Consider the following 10,578-nt stretch of genomic DNA (forward strand, 5'->3'; position numbering starts at 1 on the left):
AGTGACATTTTGTACTGGAGCGTGCTGCTCCTCGTACTATTGTCGGTGAGCTGTCACCCTGTGATTGGTTCATGGGTCGCTTTACCAGATCTTGTCTATTTGTCCATACCTTGGTAGGTATAGTACAAAAGATCTTCTGGAAGCGTACGGACTGGCTCTTTTGGGCGGGAATATTCTCGCCCTGCTCATTCCTTCTTCAGGTGACATTGCTGAAGAGTTAGTGCCTTGTGCGTGTAGCTTTACTGTTAGTGCGGGTAGCCTTCCTTCTTGGTTTGTACCTACAGCTGCGGGAACAGGCAGGGTACTGTGCCAAGGGAGGCTTTCCTGCGGGAACAGCTGGCTTACTGCGTGTAAGGTCTTCATCTCTCTGAGCATGGTGGGTCCTGCGGGTCCAGTTGGTCTTTGCGCAGACGTACCTCTTTAAGGTGAGTCTTGCGGGTCCAACTGGGCTTTGCTGGGACCTACCTCTTCAAGTCCCCCCAGTCCATTGTTCTTCTCATGAATTTTTAATAAGCATGATCCATAAGATCCATCTTGGGTTCAATTCCCTGCAAGTGTTGAGTATGTGAAGGGTTTCGCCTTGACACTGTACCCGCACTTGTCTTACAGTTCCTTGTTTTCCAAGGTATTTTCCTGGCTTCAATTCCCTGCAAGTGCTAAGTATGTGAAGGGTTTCGCCTTGACACTGTACCCGCACTTGTTTTATGGTTTCTTGATTTCCAAGGTAAGGGGGTATATTTCCTATTATATTTGAATCTTTTTGAATCTTTCTGAAATTCGAAGAGTTGGTGAAAGGATAAGGACAATCCAAACGGCTGAAGGGACGTTGGCGTCTTCTGACGGTTTCAGGACGTGCAGAGAGTTATGACGACGTGACAGCATGTGGTCAATCAGAACGCTTTTTCAGGAGCGTGGGCGCGAGTTTCATGTCACGCGCCATTCTGACACCTGTTGCCAGCTTGCTTTATCCACGTGTCGCCCTTTCATTACACCTGCGCTCTCTCTCTCCTCCGCATTAAATTCATCACATTCATTGCGATGAGTATATAAGGGGGGGAGATGGTGCATCTCATTCCATACCTTCACTTCACTCTTTTCCTCTTAAAGCGATTTCCGGCGAATACTCATCCTTTCCGGCGAGCATTCTTCTGAAACCGCTCTTTTAACTTTTAAAATATGTATTCTTCCACTCACGATCCTAAGGTTAACGTCGAGGAGTCTGACGTTTACTTCGAGAACCCGACGTCTACGTCCGATAAGGACGATAAGAGTGCTGCTGGCGAGTGCCAGTGTACTCTTTCTGTCGATGTGTATCATTACATCGTCAAGAAGTTCATGCTGGAGCCGTACGAGCCAGAGTTTCCGGAGCTCCACCAGACGGTGTACGATGCCCCAAAGGGCAAGATAGGGGTGTACGCCTCGTTTTTCATATATGGGAATCTAAGATTCCCATTAACGAAGTTCGTATACCGTGTTTTGGAGAAACACGGTGTGCATTTGACGGAGGTGCACCCAATGGCGATCGCTAAAGTTCGCCATTTCTAATTGTTGTGCCGTATTTTGGGCATCGAGCCCTGCGTCGACCGTCTGATGACCTTCTACACCTGGAGGTGCATCCAGGGTTGGTATACCCTTGTTACCTGGATCAAGGGGTTGAAGATCTGCGCTACCGAGCGTAGTCTTCGTTCTTGGAAGCGGGAGTTTTTCTTCATCTCCGCTCGCGTCGTCCCCATCGCGATGACGTTCAATAATGGGCGGGAGCTCCCCAACCTTCACGCCTCCAATTACCAGGAGACGGAATGGTTCGCCAAGATCTCCCAGATCCAGACTTCGGTTTATCGCTTCGCGGAGTCTGGGATGGTGATGCTCGGTATGAGCCGCGTGTGGAAGGATGCTGGGTCTGGGACGCCGCAAATACCCATCGTCCTTGAATACGGTTTGAACTATTTCCCTTACGGTATGCTCTGTCTTTTGTGTTGGTTTAGGGTTTTGCTTCTAACATTATCTTTTTTATTTCAGAGGGGAACGACTTACAGTCGCTCTTGCATCCGCGGGAGACTGGTGGTCCCGCACGGTTGGTGTCACACCCGGCCCTGAGCGGCGGAAACAGCCGGGCGCGCACGAGTGGGGATTGATAATTAAGCACGGGCCATTGCAAAACATTCAAAGATTTTTATTGCGCATGAGAAGTTTATTACAAACACATTACATTGTTCAAAGATTACAAAAAGAAACATCCAAGTATAAAACTGAAGATTTCCTCGCCATATCCCCTTACGCGGCGGGTAACCGTGCGCATCGAGGGGATAAGACCAAAATCTTCCAAAAAGCTTGTTTTAGATGTTCAGCGTGTGGTGCTCTAAGTGTGACTCCATGCGCTACCTAGTTATCTCCTGAAAGACACGTAAAAACATTTGAATCAGTATAAACTGAGTGAGTTCACAAGTTTTAGTAACTTGATAAAATCATTCTGAAACATTTCTGGCAACATCATTAACATCTGCTGGGTAAAATCGTATTAACACATAATTCTGACAATATTCTGATAAAAATCGTTCCGCGGGTTACGCGTGAACAAATTCTGGATACGGTGCTCGTCTATGTAAGTGGCGCAGCCACTACGAGCTAAAATAATGTAAAACCGTCCCGCGAGTTACGCGCAGACGTTTCTGGAAAACTATGCTCGTCTATGCAAAGAGGCATTGCCCCTACGAGCTAAGGATACTGTCCCGCGGGTTACGCGCGAACAATTCTGAGAAACTGTGCTCGTCCATGCAAAGAGGCATTGCCCCTACGAGCTAAGGATACCGTCCCGCGGGTTACGCGCAGACGTTGTGCCGGAAAACAAGGCGCTCGTCCATGCAAAGAGGCGCGACCCCTACGAGCGGGCTCAACCCCATAGTACTGCCCCATGCCAGGCACTCGTCCATGCAAAGAGGTGCGACCCCTACGAGTGGGCGGATCAAACCAGCAGTCCCTACCCTTAGAGTTCCATTGGTAAAGTGATCACTTACTCGAGTTCTAGCGCACATACATTGAAAACCTTAGATAACCGTTTGCATTGCTCATCATGAAACATAACTTAAACACATAATCGCTTTCATAGCTTGTAAGTATACCATGATAAAACATTATTTAAGTACGTGTCCCTCGCCCCGAAAGCAATTTAAAAACAGTGAAAACAGTGAAAATAGGGGCTGTGAGACTCACCTGAGGTTCTTGTTAAGGGATTAATCGAGATTCGGGTTTTCTTGGTGTTGGCCTCGGAATCGAAGGTCTAGAATACGATTAAATAACAAGTATATATATTAAGATCAAGAAATAGGAGAATATAAGGGTTGGATAGTAGGTCTCAAGGTTATATTCTCGGCTTACCTAGTAACAGGATCGGAGCTGGAAACAACGGATGCTTGGGAAAGGATTAGTGCAAGTTTGTAGTTCTTTGAAGTGTGTTTTGGGTGATAATTTAGGCTACAAATTTATAGGCAAACTCAAGGGAACACAATCCCTTGCTTTAGGGGATTAAAATCTTTTCATATCTAAATGTAATGATGATAAAGTATGGAAGTTATTATTATTTACTTAAGAGTGGAGTGGTGGATAAAAGATTTTGATTTGATTTGGACAGAACATGCAGATCTGGGGTTGGTGAAAATAGGGTGGCTGACAGTTGACTTTTCATGTTACAGTGTGCTTTTTCAGGTACTTTTGTCAGTGTACAGTAAAAAGTGGAAAATCTCTGAAACACGCTACTGTTTCCTTTCGGGCGGGAGTAATCTCCTTAACTGGAGAATAGACCAAGTGTTCTGCGCGTATAACTTGGTGCGCATAGCTTTCTGCGTATAGGACATGTCTTTGCTGCGGGTAGGTGCGTAACCTTCTCGCAGTTAGGGACATTTGAGTTTCATTTGTAGATTCTCCAGGTGGTCTTGGTATTTCAACATAGTGATCAGTCATGTTGAAGTCAATTCCATCTTGGAGCTTCAGACAAACTAGCTCTCAACGTTCCCGCCATGCGGGTAGGTTAGTTCCCTTCCGCACGCGCATAAACGATGTAGGATGCACCCGCCTTAGCATCATGCGGGATGGTCAACCCATAGACAACATAATGTTTAAGTTACATGAAAACATAAAGCCAAATCATTCACGCATGGCGCATATAACATATGCTCACGCTGGTTCTTAACATGGTGCGCTCGCGCAGGTTGCACATAACAACTGCACGCGCTGACTAACATGGCGCGCTCGCGCAGGGCGCACATAACATATGCACGCGCTTAATATTCACAATCACCTAATTATTAGGTTGATTACTTAGCTTATGGGTTTGGGAAAATTACCGGTTGTCACATTCTCCCCTCGTTAAACGAATTTCGTCCCGAAATTTAGGAGACGTTGCTGGCAGAAGCCATGTTCTGAAAGAGGTGTGGGTATTTCATGCGCATCTGATCTTCTCTTTCCCAAGTGAATTCAGGCCCACGCCTCGAGTTCCATTGAACCTTTACTAACTTGATTTTGCTCCTGCGTAACTTTTGTTCTTTCCAATCGGTTACTGCTATAGGTTCTTCTACGAAGCGCAGCTGTTTGTCGATGTGAATCTCTTCCATCGGCAAAATTAACGTTTCGTCAGATAAGCACTTTTTGAGGTTGGACACATGAAACGTATCATGAACTCCACTGAGTTCGGCGGATAAACGAAGTTTATAAGCAACCGGACCGATCCTTTCCAGGATCTCAAATGGTCCAATGTAGCGCGGATTCAACTTTCCTCGCTTGCCGAAACGGGGGACTCCTTTCCATGGAGAGACTTTCAATAGTACTTTATCCCCTACTTGAAACTCCAATGGTTTCCTTCGCACATCTGCGTAACTCTTCTGTCTGTCGCGCGCTGTCTTAAGGCGATCCCTTATCTGAAAAATCTTGTCTGTTGTTTCTTGGATCAATTCAGGACCAGTCATTTGCTTGTCACCCACTTCAGCCCAGCACAGTGGGGATCTACACTTGCGCCCATACAAAGCTTCGAACGGCGCAGCCTTGATACTTGTGTGATAGCTATTGTTGTAAGAAAATTCAACCAATGGGAGATGAGTATCCCAGCTACCTTCGAAATCGATTGCGCACGCGCGCAGCATATCTTCCAATGTCTGGATTGTTCGCTCGCTTTGCCCATCCGTTTGAGGATGATAAGCTGTACTCATATCAAGGCGAGTACCTAGAGCTCCTTGTAACGATCTCCAAAACCTTGATGTAAACCGACTATCTCGATCAGAAATGATGGACACTGGGACTCCATGTTTTGAAACTACTTCTCGAATATACAATCGGGCTAACTTTTCCATCTTATCGGTTTCCTTGATCGGCAGGAAGTGCGCTGACTTAGTTAGCCGATCCACAATAACCCATATTGTGTCATAACCCCCAGGTGTCCTTGGCAGTTTGGTGATGAAGTCCATAGAGATTTGTTCCCACTTCCACATGGGAATTTCTGGCTGTTGAAGCAACCCTGATGGTTTCTGATATTCAGCCTTTACCTTCGAACACGTTAGGCACTTACTGACATACGTCGCGATGGCGCCTTTAAGATTGGGCCACCAATACAGTGTTTTAACATCTTGGTACATCTTGTCTGCGCCAGGATGTACGGAATACCGCGTCTTGTGAGCTTCGTTCAATACTTGCTCGCGCAATCCTCCCTTGAGAGGGACCCATATGCGGTTAGCGAAATATAGATTGCCGTTCTCTTTCAGTTCCAAACTCTTAATCATTCCCCCAAGGGCTTCGTTTTTAACAAACTCCGGTTTCAAGGCTTCTTGCTGAGCGTCTCGGATGCGGGTAGAGAGATCTGCGTGAATGGTCAACCTTAGAGCCTTGACTCGTAGCGTTTTTATTCGCTCCTTCCTACTTAGCGCGTCTGCCACCACATTCGCCTTTCCAGGGTGGTATTTTATTTCACAATCATAATCGTTCAACAATTCAACCCATCTTCGTTGCCTCATGTTTAAATCCTTTTGATCAAATATATGTTGAAGGCTCTTGTGATCCGTAAAGATTATACACTTTGTACCATAGAGGTAATGGCGCCAAATTTTTAGCGCGAAGACAACCGCTCCAAGTTCCAGATTATGCGTTGTGTAGTTCTTTTCATTGGTCTTAAGTTGGCGCGAGGCATACGCTATGACTTTGTCTCGCTGCATAAGGACACATCCGAGTCCTTGATGTGAAGCGTCGCAGTAAACGACGATGTCATCTGTCCCCTCGGGCAGAGATAGAATTGGCGCACTACATAACTTCTGCTTCAACATTTGAAACGCTGCTTCCTGGTTTTCGCCCCAAACAAACATCCTGTCTTTCTGAGTTAGCGCGGTCAGAGGTAGAGCTATCTTGGAGAAGTTCTCAATGAAGCGTCGATAGTAGCCAGCTAGTCCTAGGAATTGCCTCACCTCAGTTGGGGTTTTTGGCGCTTCCCAGTTTTCGATGGCCTTGACTTTGGAAGGATCAACGTGAATTCCTTTCTCGTTTACAACGTGACCGAGGAAGTGAACTTCTCTAAGCCAAAATTCGCACTTGGAAAACTTCGCATACAACTTTTCTTTCCTTAACAATTCCAAAATCAATCTCAGGTGTTGCTCATGCTCGGCCTTGGTCCGAGAGTAAATCAGAATATCATCTATAAACACAATCACAAACTTGTCCAAGTATGGTTTGCACACACGGTTCATCAGATCCATGAATATAGCCGGCGCATTAGTTAGCCCGAAAGGCATCACTAAGAACTCATAATGGCCATATCTAGTTCGGAAGGCTGTCTTTGGCGCGTCTTCCTCATGGACCCTAAGTTGGTGGTATCCTGACCGTAGATCTATCTTCGAATAATAACTGGATCCCTGCAACTGGTCAAATAAGTCGTCAATCCTCGGTAAAGGGTACCGATTCTTGACTGTCAGCTTGTTCAGCTCCCTGTAGTCAATACACATTCTGAACGAACCATCCTTCTTCTTTACAAACAGTACTGTAGCTCCCCAAGGTGAGAAACTTGGGCGAATGAAACCCTTATCCAATAGTTCCTGTAACTGATTGGATAGTTCTTGCATCTCAGATGGAGCTAATCGATAAGGCGCTCGTGCTACTGGCGCAGCTCCTGGGACCAAATCGATGCGAAATTCGACTTGTCGCGGCGGCGGTAATCCGGGCAGATCTTCAGGAAAAACTTCTGGAAATTCGCGCACTACCGGTAAGTCTTCAATTCTTCGCTCATCTTTCTTCTCTACTACATGCGCCAGGAAGGCGTAGCACCCTTTCCTTAGGCACTTACGCGCCTTTAGGCACGAAATCAGTTTCGTCGCAATTCCCTTTCTTTCCCCTTGGATCATCAAAGTTTCTCCGTTCAACAGTGGAATCCGAACCTGCTTCTCATGACAAACAATCTCCGCGAGATTCTCGACCAACCAATCCATACCTACCACAATATCGAAACTTCCCAAATCTATTGGCAACAAGTTTATATTGAACTCATGACCTCCCATGACTAATACACATTGCTCAGTCCTTTCATTCGCGCATAACTGCCTACCATTGGCTAGTTCTATAGTATAAGGTTTGTCTAGCCTACTGGTCGCTAAGCCCAGGGAGTTTTTAAACTCATGGGATATAAAACTTAGGTCAGCGCCAGTATCAAATAAGACAGATGCATAATGACCGTTAAGCAAAAACGTACCGGTTACCACATTCGGCTCTTCCTTTGCTTCACCCGCGCCGATCACAAAAGCTCTCCCGCGAGCTTGGTTTCCTTTCTGTGGGCAATCCCGACTGAAGTGTCCAGGCTTCCCGCATGCGTAGCAGCTGTCGCTCGATCCAGCTTCTCTGATGCGACAATTCATCGCCTTGTGTCCTGGTCTGCCACATTTGGCGCATTCGATTTTTGCGCATTCACCCTCGTGGTGATACTTGCATTTGCTGCACCATGGGCGAGGCCCGCTGTATCCTTTTCTTGATGGTTCCGCGGCTTGAATCGCGTAAACCCTTGTGCTTTCCTGCTTCTTGGGCGGTGGCTGCTTGAAGTCTGACCCTCGGTGGGCGTTCCATTTCCTCTTGGAGTCGGAGGTTCGCTGCTCGTTCAAGCGGGTGGTCAACATACCCGCACGAACCGTATCCCTTGTAAGGGTGATGGCTCGCGCAACCGCCTCGTCAAAGGTCGGAGGTGCGGCGGCGTTGAGCGGGACTCTAACGACAGGAGGTAACCCAAAGATGTACCTCTCGATTTTCTTTTCTTCTGTGTTTGCCATGTCTGGCACCAGCTGGCAAAGCTCGTTGAAACGATTGGTGTAGGCATCGATATCCGTTCCTACCATGGTGTGGTTCCAGAATTCTTGTTGCAAGCTCTGAATTTCTGCGCGAGAGCAGAACTTTCTCATCATCATTTCTTTCAATTCTTCCCAGGTCTTGTGAAGAGCAACTTCTCGCCCCAAAGTCTTTACTTGGAGCTTCCACCAAGACGAAGCTGCTTCTTGGAACATGCAGGTCGCGTAAAGGACCTTCTGGTTTTCACTACATCCGCTGATGGAGAGAACGGTCTCCATCTTGTCAATCCAATTGTAGAGCCCAATGGCTCCTTCGGTGCCTTTGAACGGCCAAGGCCTACAGGCCATGAATGTTTTATAGGAGCATCCTTTGTTCAAGGCTCCGGATTCGGGTTCTGGGGTCTCGTTCTCTTGGCGACCCTGACTAGATTCGGCCTTGCTGGCCTCATGCGTTGCAATCGCCTGCGCGATTATTTCTGCGAGCTCCTCGGGTGTCATGGTAATTCCCTTGGCTCTGGTTGGAGGCATTCTTTTCATAAAAAGAAAATATAACAAACTTAGCGCATGTACTTCAGAGCACATAATGTTCTTATCTCTAGACAGTGACCCGTGTTCCTAAGTGCGTGTGTGATTTTTCTTTTGAAAATATTCTTTTGAAAATATTATTTGAAAAATATTTCATGCGATTCCCCAAAGGTTATAGTCTAGGTTAAAAACTTCTTTTCCTAGTTCGCTATAACCAGTGCTCTGATACCAATCTGTCACACCCGGCCCTGAGCGGCGGAAACAGCCGGGCGCGCACGAGTGGGGATTGATAATTAAGCACGGGCCATTGCAAAACATTCAAAGATTTTTATTGCGCATGAGAAGTTTATTACAAACACATTACATTGTTCAAAGATTACAAAAAGAAACATCCAAGTATAAAACTGAAGATTTCCTCGCCATATCCCCTTACGCGGCGGGTAACCGTGCGCATCGAGGGGATAAAACCAAAATCTTCCAAAAAGCTTGTTTTAGATGTTCAGCGTGTGGTGCTCTAAGTGTGACTCCATGCGCTACCTAGTTATCTCCTGAAAGACACGTAAAAACATTTGAATCAGTATAAACTGAGTGAGTTCACAAGTTTTAGTAACTTGATAAAATCATTCTGAAACATTTCTGGCAACATCATTAACATCTGCTGGGTAAAATCGTATTAACACATAATTCTGACAATATTCTGATAAAAATCGTTCCGCGGGTTACGCGTGAACAAATTCTGGATACGGTGCTCGTCTATGTAAGTGGCGCAGCCACTACGAGCTAAAATAATGTAAAACCGTCCCGCGAGTTACGCGCAGACGTTTCTGGAAAACTATGCTCGTCTATGCAAAGAGGCATTGCCCCTACGAGCTAAGGATACTGTCCCGCGGGTTACGCGCGAACAATTCTGAGAAACTGTGCTCGTCCATGCAAAGAGGCATTGCCCCTACGAGCTAAGGATACCGTCCCGCGGGTTACGCGCAGACGTTGTGCCGGAAAACAAGGCGCTCGTCCATGCAAAGAGGCGCGACCCCTACGAGCGGGCTCAACCCCATAGTACTGCCCCATGCCAGGCACTCGTCCATGCAAAGAGGTGCGACCCCTACGAGTGGGCGGATCAAACCAGCAGTCCCTACCCTTAGAGTTCCATTGGTAAAGTGATCACTTACTCGAGTTCTAGCGCACATACATTGAAAACCTTAGATAACCGTTTGCATTGCTCATCATGAAACATAACTTAAACACATAATCGCTTTCATAGCTTGTAAGTATACCATGATAAAACATTATTTAAGTACGTGTCCCTCGCCCCGAAAGCAATTTAAAAACAGTGAAAACAGTGAAAATAGGGGCTGTGAGACTCACCTGAGGTTCTTGTTAAGGGATTAATCGAGATTCGGGTTTTCTTGGTGTTGGCCTCGGAATCGAAGGTCTAGAATACGATTAAATAACAAGTATATATATTAAGATCAAGAAATAGGAGAATATAAGGGTTGGATAGTAGGTCTCAAGGTTATATTCTCGGCTTACCTAGTAACAGGATCGGAGCTGGAAACAACGGATGCTTGGGAAAGGATTAGTGCAAGTTTGTAGTTCTTTGAAGTGTGTTTTGGGTGATAATTTAGGCTACAAATTTATAGGCAAACTCAAGGGAACACAATCCCTTGCTTTAGGGGATTAAAATCTTTTCATATCTAAATGTAATGATGATAAAGTATGGAAGTTATTATTATTTACTTAAGAGTGGAGTGGTGGA

This window comes from Bidens hawaiensis, unplaced genomic scaffold, assembly GCF_021521415.1.
Source record: "Bidens hawaiensis isolate Kalapana, Puna unplaced genomic scaffold, B.hawaiensis_p1.1 tig00016745_1, whole genome shotgun sequence".
Taxonomy (NCBI): domain Eukaryota; kingdom Viridiplantae; phylum Streptophyta; class Magnoliopsida; order Asterales; family Asteraceae; genus Bidens; species Bidens hawaiensis.